The sequence below is a fragment of the Balaenoptera physalus genome (genome assembly GCF_965194825.1).
Source record: "Balaenoptera physalus genome assembly, chromosome: 7".
In the NCBI taxonomy this organism is placed as follows: Eukaryota; Metazoa; Chordata; class Mammalia; order Artiodactyla; family Balaenopteridae; genus Balaenoptera; species Balaenoptera physalus.
The window spans coordinates 82,188,888-82,201,417 of NC_138886.1; the positions used below are offsets into that span (position 1 = coordinate 82,188,888).

Here is a 12,530-nt window from a genome sequence, read left to right on the forward strand (position 1 = left end):
ACAAGCAAAAGCTAAGAGAATTCAGCACCACCAAACCAGCTCTACAACAAATGCTAAAGGAACTTCTCTAAGTGGGAAACACAAGAGAAGAAAAGGGCCTACCAAAAAAAAAAAGGGCCTACAAACCCAAAACAATTAAGAAAATGGGAATAGGAACATACATATTGATAATCACCTTGAATGTAAATGGATTAAATGCTCCAACCAAAAGACACAGGCTCGCTGAATGGATACAAAAACAAGACCCATATATATGTTGTCTACAAGGGACCCACTTCAGACCTAGGGACACATACAGACTGAAAGTGAGGGGATGGAAAAAGATATCCCATGCAAATGGAAATCAAAAGAAAGCTGGAGTAGCAATGCTCGTATCAGATAAAATAGACTTTAAAATAAAGAATGTTACAAGAGACAAGGAAGGACACACCATAAAGATCAAGGGATAAATCCAAGAAGAAGATATAACAATTATAAATATATATGCACCCAACATAGGAGCACCTCAATACATAAGGCAACTGCCTACAGCTCTAAAAGAGGAAATCGACAGTAACACAATAATAGTGGGGGACTTTAACACCTTACTTACACCAATGGACAGATCATCCAGACAGAAAATTAATAAGGAAACACAAGCTTTAAATGACACAATAGACCAGATAGATTTAATTGATATTTATAGGACATTCCATCCAAAAACAGCAGATCACACTTTCTTCTCAAGTGCACACGGAACATTTTCCAGGATAGATCACATCTTGGGTCACAAATCAAACCTCGGTAAATTTAAGAAAACTGAAATTGTATCAAGGATATTCTCCGACCACAGTGCTATGAGATTAGAAATAAATTACAGGGAAAAAAAACATAAAGAACACAAACACATGGAGGCTAAACTATACATTACTAAATAACCAAGAGATCACTGAAGAAATCAAAGAGGAAATAAAAAGATACCTAGAGACAAATGACAACGAAAACATGACAATCCAAAACCTATGGGATGGAGCAAAAGCAGTTCTAAGAGGGAAGTTTATAGCGATAAAATCCTATCTCAAGAAACAAGAAAAATCTCAAGTAAACAATCTAACCTTACAACTAAAGCAACTAGAGAAAGAAGACCAAACAAAACCCAAAGTTAGTAAAAGGAAAAAAATCATAAAGATCAGAGCAGAAATAAATGAAATAGAAACAAAGAAAACAATAGCAAAGATCAATAAAAGTAAAAGCTGGTTCTTTGAGAAGATAAACAAAATTGATAAACCTTTAGCCAGACTCGTCAAGAAAAAAACAGAGAGGACTCAAATCAATAAAATTAGAAATGAAAAAGGAGACGTTACAACAGACACCACAGAAATACAAAGCATCATAAGAGACTACTACAAGCAACTCTATGACAATAAAATGAACATCCTGGAAGAAATGGACAAATTATTAGAAAGGTTTGTATCTCGAAACAGATGGAGAGATATACCATGTTCTTGGATTGGAAGAATAAATACTGTGGAAATGACTATACTACCCAAAGCAATCTACAGATTCAATGCAATCCCTATCACATTACCAATGGCATTTTTTTACAGAACTAGAACAAAAAAATCTTAAAATGTGTATGGAGACCCTGAATAGCCAAAGCAATCTTGAGGGAAAAAAAATGGAGCTGGAGGAATCAGACTCCCTGACTTCAGACTATACTGCAAAGCTACAGTAATCAAGGCAATATGGTACCGGCACAAAAACAGAAACACAGATCAGTGGAACAGGATAGAAAGCCCAGAGATAAACACACGCACCTATGGTCAACTAATCTATGACAAAGGAGGCAAGGATATACAGTGGAGAAAAGACAGTCTCTTCAATAAGTGATGCTGGGAAAACTGGACAGCTACATGTAAAAGAATGAAATTAGAGCACTCCCTAACACCATACACAAAAATAAACTCAAAATGAGTCAAAGACCTAAATGTAAGATCGGACACTGTAAAACTTTTAGAGGAAAACATAGGAAGAACACCCTGTGACATAAATCACAGCAAGATCTTTTTTGACCCAGCTCCTAGAGTAATGGAAATAAAAACAAAAATAAACAAATGGGACCTAATGAAACTTAAAAGCTTTTGCACAGCAAGGGAAACTATAAACAAGACGAAAAGACAACCCTTAGAATGGGAGAAAATATTTGCAAATGAATCAACAGACAAAGGATTAATCTCCAAAATATATAAACAGCTCATGAGGCTCAATATTAAAAAAACAAACAACCCAATCAAAAAATGGACAGTGCTTCCCTGGTGGCACAGTGGTTGAGAATCTGCCTGCCAATGCAGGGGACACGGGTTCGAGCCCTGGTCTGGGAAGATCCCACATGCCGTGGAGCAACTAGGCCTGTGAGCCACAACAACTGAGCCTGTGCGTCTGGAGCTTGTGCTCTGCAACAAGAGAGGCCGCGATAGTGAGAGGCCCGTGCACTGCGATGAAGAGTGGCCCCCACTTGCCGCAACTAGAGAAAGCCCTTGCACAGAAATGAAGACCCAACACAGCCAAAAATAAATAAATAAATAAATAAATAATAAAAATAAAGGAATTCCTTTAAAAAAAAAAAATGGGCAGAAGACCTAAATAGACATTTCTCCAAAGAAGACATCCAGATGACCAAGAGGCACATGAAAAGCTGCTCAAGATCACTAACTATTAGAGAAATGCAAATCAAAACTACAATGAGGTATCACCTCACACCAGTTAGAATGGGCATCATCAGAAAATCTACAAACAACAAACGCTGGAGAGGCTGTGGAGAAAAGGGAACCCTCTTGCACTGTTGGTGGGAATGTAAATTGATACAGCCACTACAGAGAACAGTATGGCGGTTCCTTAAGAAACTAAACATAGAATTACCATATGACCCAGCAATCCCCACTACTGGGCATATACCCAGAGAAAACCATAATTCAAAAAGACACATGTACCCCAATGTTCATTGCAGCACTATTTACAATAGCCAGGTCATGGAAGCCACCGAAATGCCCATCGACAGACGAATGGATAAAGAAGATGTGGCAAATATATACAATGGAATATTACTCAGCCATAAAAAGGAACGAAATTGGGTCATTTGTAGAGACGTGGATGGACCTAGAGACTGTCATACAGAGTGAAGTAAATCAGAGAGAGAAAAACAAATATCGTATATTAACGCATATATGTGGAATCTAGAAAAATGGTACAGATGAACTGGTTTGCAAGGCAGAAATAGAGACACAGATGTAGAGGACAAATGTATGGACACAAAGGGGGGAAGTGGGGGGTTGGGTGGTGGTGAGATGAATTGGGAGATTGGCATTGACATATATACACTAATAGGTATAAAATAGATAATAATAAGAACCTGCTGTACAAAAAAATAAAATTCAAAATAATAATAAAAACAAGAATCCTAATACCTATCACACTAGGGTTGGTCTAACACTGAACTTAATTAGCATAATATGCCCGATTTGCCCTCCACAAGAGTATTTTTTAAATATTCACCTAGAACAACAGTATTGCCACCCATTTTACAATCTTCACATTTTACCTTAGGCCTCTCTATAACAACTTAAGGAATTCAGTGAGTTTGGAGTCTATGATCTAGCTGGAATCACCTGCTGATCATATTATTCTAACAAGTATATGAGAATATAGGGCTCCAAGAAAAACATAGTTAGGAGCTGCCATTCATATACAGGGAGAGCAAAGAGGTCATTTCTGTTTATGGAATTTGTAATACACCCAGGAGCTTAATAAGGAAGATAGAATTCCTCCTGAAATTGCGTACAGATGTCTACACTGAGTTCAATAATTTTAAAAAAACACTGGGGACCAATTAAGCATGGGTCCCCTTCACAGTCCTGTCTATCTGTCAAGAGCCTTGGGCAGAGGGATCCTACATTTTCTGAGGCTAATCTGACAGGGCAGATCTTGGCCCATCCAAGGTGATGACGTAAAGCAGCTGGAACAAGAATTGTTGAATGGTTTATGGATAAATTCAAAACCACTTACATGGTTAGTGAGGCTTTGCTCAGGTTGGTGGAAAAACTTTCTTCCACCGAGGCAGAAATTAGCAAGAAGATCGTATACCTGTAGCCCTACGACATCAATGGGAGTCGACGTGGCTCAGTCTTTGCACCCCACCCAGACACATTTAAAGTACTGAAAAGAAATCCAACTCTCCAGGATTCGATTTCAAGGAACATTTAAGAGAACCCAAGGTCTAACCCACAACATTTCCCTAACCCCTTTTAGCCTCTCCAAATTGTCTCGTCCCCTCCAGGTGCTGTGAAGACTCTTACCCCCAAGTTCCCTCCCCATTGCTGAACTAACGGCTTCATCTTTTATCTCCCCACTCCCTCCCTCTCCCCTATTAAGATGTAGGTTGATAGCTTTATTTGCAGCAAGAAATCATCTTTCCTCTCCAGGAAAAAGGAGGAGGGAGAAACTGGGCCGGAGGGTGGCTTGAAAGCTCACACATGCTTAGTACTACAGAGGTGATGTGGCTTTAAAGGGCACTCTGCAATGGCCCAGGACACATCACTGCATATCCGGTCTAGCCTGCCCAAGAAGCATCCTGACAAAGTTGCTAAGACTGGGGATGGGATGGGCTGGGAAGGAAAGAGGAGATCCCACTGGACAATAGGTTAGTCCCAGAATATTTTTCACCACTCCAGCATACACACGTCTAGACGTGGCTGTCCCATGCAGAATTTAATTCAGTGTCATAAGTAATATGACAATGGTCATAACCACAGTGGGAATAATAGCTACAAATTACTGAGTGCTAACTATAAACTAGGGCCCAATCTAAGAGCTGCACAGAGATTACGTCCTTCACTCCTTCCAACAACCCTAGCGCCAGCCTTATTTGGGTGGATGACCTTCTAGAAATGTATGATTTCCTCCCACCTCCATTCCTAATTCTTCCAAGCTGCATTTTTTTTTTTTTCTCTCAGACACTACTCTTTATTCTGGCAAAGGAGCAACCCAGCATGGTCCATAATTTCCACTCTGTGAAGGCCGACGCCTCACTTCAACAGTATCATTCTAGAAGATTCTCACATCACTAGTCACGTGATTAGCTGGCCTGTAGTCCACAAAGCCCCTGAAACTCCTGAAACAACCTTCTGTGTGCTGTGGGGATTCCTGGGGCACACACATACATACACACACACACACACACACGAACATAAACGATTTATCACAAATATTTAAAGACTGAAAGGCGTAGGCTGGGTTCCCTGACTATCACACTCCCCCCTTTCTTCAAGTGATTAGTCACAAAGGAGGAACAACATCTTGGTTATATTTACATCTCTTCTGACTACACAGCAACCCAAGCCAAGGGTGGTGCTGTGTTTTGTTTTGTTTTTTCCTTATGAAACTAAAAATATAGAGAATGATTGATGTGAATTTTAACAGCCATTATCAGCTATCACAAACCAGCCTTCTTCTTTAACTCTCCCCTGCTTTTTTTACTCCTTGCAGCAGACAGGAGCTTCCTGAAGGAAGGAAAATATCAGATGCAGTCTACCAGCTCCTTATACCAAGGAATTTTGGCCCATTGTTTAGCAAAGCACAACACAGAGCCTGATGGCACTGTATAAACACATAAGAATGCACAGAGACTCTTGCTCAAAAACAAGTATAAAAGTGAGAACCCCTTCAGGGATTCACTCTTAAGAAAACATGAGAAGATATTTAAGACACAAGATAAAATGAAAAAAAAAAAAAAAGATTATAAGATGGAATGAACATTTTTGGTAAAATTCCCATTTTTACATATATGTGCATATTTATGTGCATGCATTTATATGTACGTCTAGACACGAAGAATAAAGATTTAAAGGCTAAAAGGCTACATGCTGATGATGATATCTGTGGGAGATGAGAGCTTGTTATTTTTAGTTTTTCTTTGTGCCTATTTGCATTTTCCAGCTTTTCTACGAATAACAAGCATTAGGCTGCTTGTCAGTATAATGTATCTCTTTCTAATCACTTAGGTTTAATCACTGGTTTACGCTCTGAAAGGAGCATACAGACTGTCCTCCCTCACACCAATGGCCTGAAGTATCCTTAAGGCTCACAGACCAGAGTTCCACTTATTATCGTATTATCTGAAAGTCCCACCTCCCTTTCATCTGGGAAGAAAAAGAAGCAACAGACAAGAGGCTGCAGGTGGTGAAGATGTTTCTGAACTTGAAGTCCAGTACAGACCTAGAGTTCCCTGCTTCTGCCAACCAATGGCTCCACGCAAGCCACCAACGAGCCTTTTGGGGCCTCCAGGTGCCCAGGCATGCAACAGCAGGCTGGCCCTGATGACGGTGAGGCTCCATCCCAGACCTGAGCCCCGGCAGTTCTGGGTCTCCACACTGGCTCCTCAGCAGAGGGCTGCCCCACTTTGTCTAGTGCTCACGTTGATTCATTTCCATCCAAACACAACTAGTGGGGGCGTCCCTGAAACTTACATCACGGGACAAGGAGGGAACAGCTCTGGGATAATGAAAGATGATGTTGAACGTGTCCATCACCCCTCTTCCAAGCCTGCAATGAGGGCGGGACCAGAGCTGACAGAGGTTTATAGCTTGAAAAGTTTGTTGGGAATGGGGCAGGGTTGCATGATTGGCTCTTGCTTTCGGTCCTGATGGAAAGTCTGCCAATTTTACTCAGTCACAGATTAAATCAAATAGTAACTTATGGGGTGGGGGGAATGTATGAAAATGGTCAAAGGGTACACACTTCCAGTTATAAGATAAATAAGTTCTGGGCATGTAATCCACAGCATGGTAATTACAGTTAATACTGTATTGTGTATTTGAAAGTTGGTAAGAGAAGACTTAACGTTCTCACCACACAAAAAAATTACAACTACTTGAGGTGATAGATATAGTAATCATTTTGTATATCTCATATACATAAATCAAATCATTACGTTGTATGCCTTAACCTTACCCAATGTTATACGTCAATTATACCTCAATAAAGCTGGGAAGAGGGTAAGAAATAGAAAAATACCAGGGCTAATCTCTAATATCCATAGGTAAACTATAAGCCAGAAAAAAAGTAACTTACGTTTTATATTACATAGCAAATTTCTTATCTATTGCAGCAATTCTATCAAATTCCATTCCCTATCTCCACACCCACCTCCGCCCCCCTCACACACACACTCTGAAAAGTTGGTTGTGATATTTATGCAAGGCAGCCGGGCTTAGGAAATCAGATAAAGAGTACTGCTTAGCAACTTCCTGCATCTTCAGACTTCCTAGAGCATAGACCTTCTCTGCTGCTTCCGCCTCCAGCCACGGGACACTAAGTTTCCCTGCTTCCTCTACTGCCCTCCACCCACACATGCTAGCTCCTGTCTCTTTCTACGAAGGCCTCCCAATCTTTCCCCACCATCTACACAGCCAAACGTTGGAAGACGAGGACACAAGTCAAGAGGCCACCAGAGCCAAAGAATTCTTTACGATGACCTGAAGTGCCTTGGAGAACCAGTCCGGAAGAATGGTTCTGAGTCCAGTACTCCACTGCAGAGTCTACAAACACATGCTTTGTGCCCACGAGGAGAACCAGCCCCCAAAGATTCCAGCTAGGCCCCCTGGGAGGGATGAAAGCCCCTACAAAAATTTGGTTAATTACAAAGATCTCAAGAAAGGAAGATGAGGTGGCTTTTCTCCTGCCAAGTCAAGGAAAGGTCCAGGTGATAACCCTCCCAGATCAGAACACACCTTCCAACCATGAATGCTGCTCCCCCAAGTTATAAGCTGCATCTCAGAAAGTTACTTCCTTGGGCATTGGACAATGAACAGGATGCCAAAGGGTCCTCATTTGGTGGTCAGTAGATGTTAGCCAATGTCAGCGAGGACGCACACCAATGAAGAGAATAGACAAATTCAGAAACGTAAACTGTATTATCTGTGGTTCAGGCAGCTGAGGTATTTTTTCATTATTAATTTTTATTGGAGTATAGTTGCTTTACAATGTTGTGTTGGTTTCTGCTGTGCAGCAAAGTGAATCAGTTATACATATACATATATACACTCTTTTTTAGATTTCCTTCCCATTTAGGTCACCACTGAGCACTGAGTAGAGTTCCCTGTGCTATACAGTAGGTACTCATTAGTTATCTATTTTACACATAGTAGTGTGTACATGTCAATCCCAATCTCCCAATTCATCCCACCCCCCCACCTTGGTAACTGTAAGTTTTTTCTCTACGTCTATGACTCTATTTCTGCTTTGCAAATAAGATCACCTGTACCATTTTTCTAGATTCCATATGTAAGCAATATTATACAATATTTGTTTTTCTTTTTCTGACTTACTTCACTCCGTATGACAATCTCTAGGTCCATCCACGTCTCTGCAAATGGCACTATTTCATTCCTTTCTATGGCTGAGTAATATTTCATCGTATATATGTACCACATCTTCTTTATCCATTCATCTGTCAATGGACACTTAGGTTGCTTCCATGTCCTGGCTATTGTAAATAGTGCTGCAATGAACATCGGGGTGCATGCATCCTTTTGAATTATGGTTTTCTCCGGATATATGCCTAGCACTGGGATTACTGGGTCATATGGTAGAGCTGAGTTTTATTTTTTGTTATTATTGTTTGTTTTTTATTTTCCTCCAGTTCATTTTATCATTCAAATACTCTGCAAAATGGTTTCACTCATGCCATTCCCCCACATGAACAAAGCTCTCCCCGCTCTACCTACCAAAATTCTGCTATTGATGTGTTCGCCTGCTCATGCTAGAGAATTCACTGCAGGAGCTGTCCCTACACTAGAATCCTCACAGACTACCCACACCCTCAATGACACCTCTGTCCTCTGATCTCATTTGGAAATTGATGAAATACTGCCTTGGTCCTCTCATCGCTGTCATGCATGATGGCATAACTCGGGGTTTATCACTTCTCTCAAGCTTTTTTTTCTCAAGTAAATGTCTTCTTCGAATTCTTCATAGGAATTCACAAAATAATTTGTACATAGTAAATGATTAGAAGTAGTAATTAAGCCATAATGAAATATACTTTTTACCTATCAATTTCACAAAGCCAAAAAAATCTCAAAATAGCCAACCCCGTAGAGAGTGCAACAATGGAATTACAACCTAATGGAAGTCAAAATTAAACCGGGCACGGGTGAAATTTTTTAGATGTTAATTTAGGGAATTTTTTAATTCCTATTTTCTCTCCCCTTACCCAGATTTCTTCCCCCATTAAGAGGTAGCAAGCTCTGTGATTCCTAACCTCAAAGGATGCCTGTGGCAGAGTGAAAATTAATAGGTGGATTTTGTTTTCAAACATCTAAACCCACTGAGGAGAATAGCATGAGGAGTGTTCCAGTTATCTACTGCTGTGTAACAAACTTCTGAAAACACAGGGGCTTAAAACAATATTATCTCTCATGATTCTGTATATTGATTGATCACCTGGATGGTTCTTGATGGGGGTTCCTTCCATTGTTGCAGTCAGATGGTAGCTACAGCTGGAAGCATCTGAAGATGTCTTTACTCACGTGCCTGGCTGAGTTGGGCTGGTTGGAACAGATGGGGGCTGATGGAGTTTCCCCCCTCTCTCCTTCTCCCTTTTGTCTTTCTTTTCATATAGCCACTCTGTGCTGCTAGCTTGAGCTTCCTCACAGCATGGCAATCTCAAGCCAGACTTCTTAACTGGCAGCTTGCTTCCTCCATGATGAGCATTCCCAAAGGGCTCCAGCAGAAGTTACCTTTCATGCAATGTCCATTCCACTGCTTTCTATTGGTTACAAGTGAGTCCTTAAGGCCAGCCCAGATTCAAGGTAAGAGCAATTCGACTTTCCCTCTCAATGGAAGGAGTAGCAACGAATTTATGCCTATCTTTAACCTATCACGGGGAAAAAACTTCTTCCAGATTAAAAAGAAGGAAGGGGACATGCTCTATAGACCTGGGCTTGCTCCCTTGCTATGCTCTGTGTTGGCATAAAGATGTTAGGGAGGAAAGATGTGGTATATCCAGAGAAACACAACCACAAGCACCGGGCTTTCTGGCCTCACTAGGTTGCCATGTCCCAAGAATATCCACCAAGTTCAAGGGATGAGCTGATATGGACATACAGCCAATGATGAACATGCCCAAGTGGGGAAAAGTTCTGCAAAGACAGATGAGGAACTTCCAACCAAACTAGCAGGGTGGGAGATTGGCATCAAAATTAGGTTGACTTATGGAAACCAGAGTTTCAATATCTCTTCCAGCTTGGGATGGGGACTGACAATATTATAACACAGGGTATCAGACCATAAATTTTACTCCTTTCAATTTGAGTCTTTGGTAAAGAGTGATTCTATCTCTCAAAGCTAAGCCCTCTGGTTATCGCCTTTCATTACAATTACCAGAGCAGAGTTAAGCCACCACAGGCACACAGCAGCACATGAAATGAAAAATCAACCATTCGAGTGCAGAGAAGATGGTGGAGAGACTAATCCAGAGCTCAATTTGGAGATGGTGTCTCCACCCCATGCTAGGAAAAAGGAGAGAAGGAAGAGGACTGCTACTCGGCTAAAACCAACATAACACCCAATCTATTGTCCCCAGATTCTCCCTAGGCAGCTCCAAGAATGTTGCAATGAATTATATACTCTACTCCACTTCCCCCAAATAATCAGTTCTGTGCAGATCAGCAGCACACTTGGGAGTGCAAAAGTTGTGGGTCTGCAGACATGAAGGTTAACTTCTTCTCTGCCAGGATCCCAGAGAGTAGCCCCGATAGAGGTGGGATGCTGAGCAGAAAGGCCATGAAGATGGTGGCACAGAGTGCTTTAAAAGTACATGATATCCAACCCAGGACAAGAAGCCAGACCAATGAAATTGAATGCACACTCCTGGTTTTGCAAGTTACCGACTTGCAAATGGGATCGGCTGCCCAACTCATGCTGCCCTTGGCTTACATCTCCCTTTCTAGCATTTCCCTCCACCCAACCGGACGCTCATTTAATAAGCTCCTAATTGCTCTTTGACTGTGGCACTCTGCCTCGTCACCCAACTTCTGTCCTTCCCCAAGGAAAAAAACAAACAACACTCCATCAGCACAGGGAAAATCTCTATCAGCTTCTTCCCGAGCTGGTTCAGAAAAATATGGACAAGAACTTCTGTAAGAAGACGTGAGACTCTTCAGAGTGGCCACAACACACTCTTGTATACAATTACAACCACTCAAACTTTTCAATAAAAGCAAACATTTTTAGCATGTACAGTGTGCCTGGCGCTGTGCTAAGCCATTGACATGTATTAGCTGATTCAATCCTCACAATCACTTTGGTAGATATCACTGTTATGATCTCCACTTTACAGATGAGGAAAAAGAGACTCAAACAACAAATATGAGCTAGATCCAAGACCTGAACTCTCTTCTATGTCTCTCTAAAGCTTCTGCTCTTTTACACCAAGTCACAGGTTCTCAAATGTTGGTGTGCACACTTTGAGAACACTTCTTTCTCAGTAAGCTCTTCCATTACTCAACCAACCAGCCGTTCACACAGTTTTCCTGATTTTTCACTGGACTAAGTGTAAAAGTTATGGACAGATACCTGCCTTTCAATTTTCTACAGCCTTCCCTCCAGGTCAAGACCCCTCCTAACCTTGTTCTCACCACATAAGGGACAGAATCCTCCCTGGGTCTTACTCATTTTTCACCAGGATATTTCCTTTAATAAATGGAAGGACCAGGAAACCTTAGCTTCTCTTTCCAAAAACAACAGATTTGTTTCCCACCACCATAGGCAGAATAATGAGGCAAGGCCAGCCCAGAAGGGCGAGTTGCTTAGTAACTAGAACACACATCCCTGTGCCCCAAAGGCAAATGGTACCTTTTGCTGACCCTCAGAGTGTTTCAGAACATGATTGCTAATGACACAGCTCCTCCCTGGAATGTTTCAGAATGTCTGGGGCAGGAGTGAAGATCTTTATCTTCTCACCTTCCTCTAGGGCTGTAACATCACCTGCCCGTCAGAGACTTGGCTTATTAAACAGTCAGTTCCCATCTGTGTCGAAGGCTTCAGGCCATTTCCTCTCCCAGGCTTTTAACAAAGTCATTTTTGAGTAGGTAAGATGAGGCAAACCATAATAATTTCAGTTAATATATTAGAGGTTCCACTTTTCAGTGCTAGTTTGTTCATCCTGTGAAAATGTGTTAATCCTCATCTGGAACTGACTTCCTGGAATATCTTACTGTGTAAATCAGACCCTACTGAGGCAGGGAGGAAATGGCTAGAGAGAAAGGGATGAGAGATTTTATTTATTGTGAACTGCCATGTACAAGCTCTTGGCTAGGTGCTTCACCTACAGTATCCTACCTGGCAACAATCCTATGAGGTGGCCTCATTTTATGTTTGAGGACACTAGACCCAGAGAAATACTAAGCAGCTCCCAAATTCCAAATTCCAAACTCCAGTTCGATTTTGTTCCAAAGCCCATGTTTCTTCCATCCCTTCACGCTGTCTCCTACGTG

At 41.3% G+C, this 12,530-nt stretch overlaps 1 protein-coding gene across 3 annotated transcripts in view; it reads right to left on the reverse strand.

Moving 5' to 3' along the window:
• Positions 1 to 12,530, reverse strand: part of FRMD3 (FERM domain containing 3) — a 321,116-nt gene that overhangs the window by 178,308 nt on the left and 130,278 nt on the right. The window lies entirely within an intron of this gene.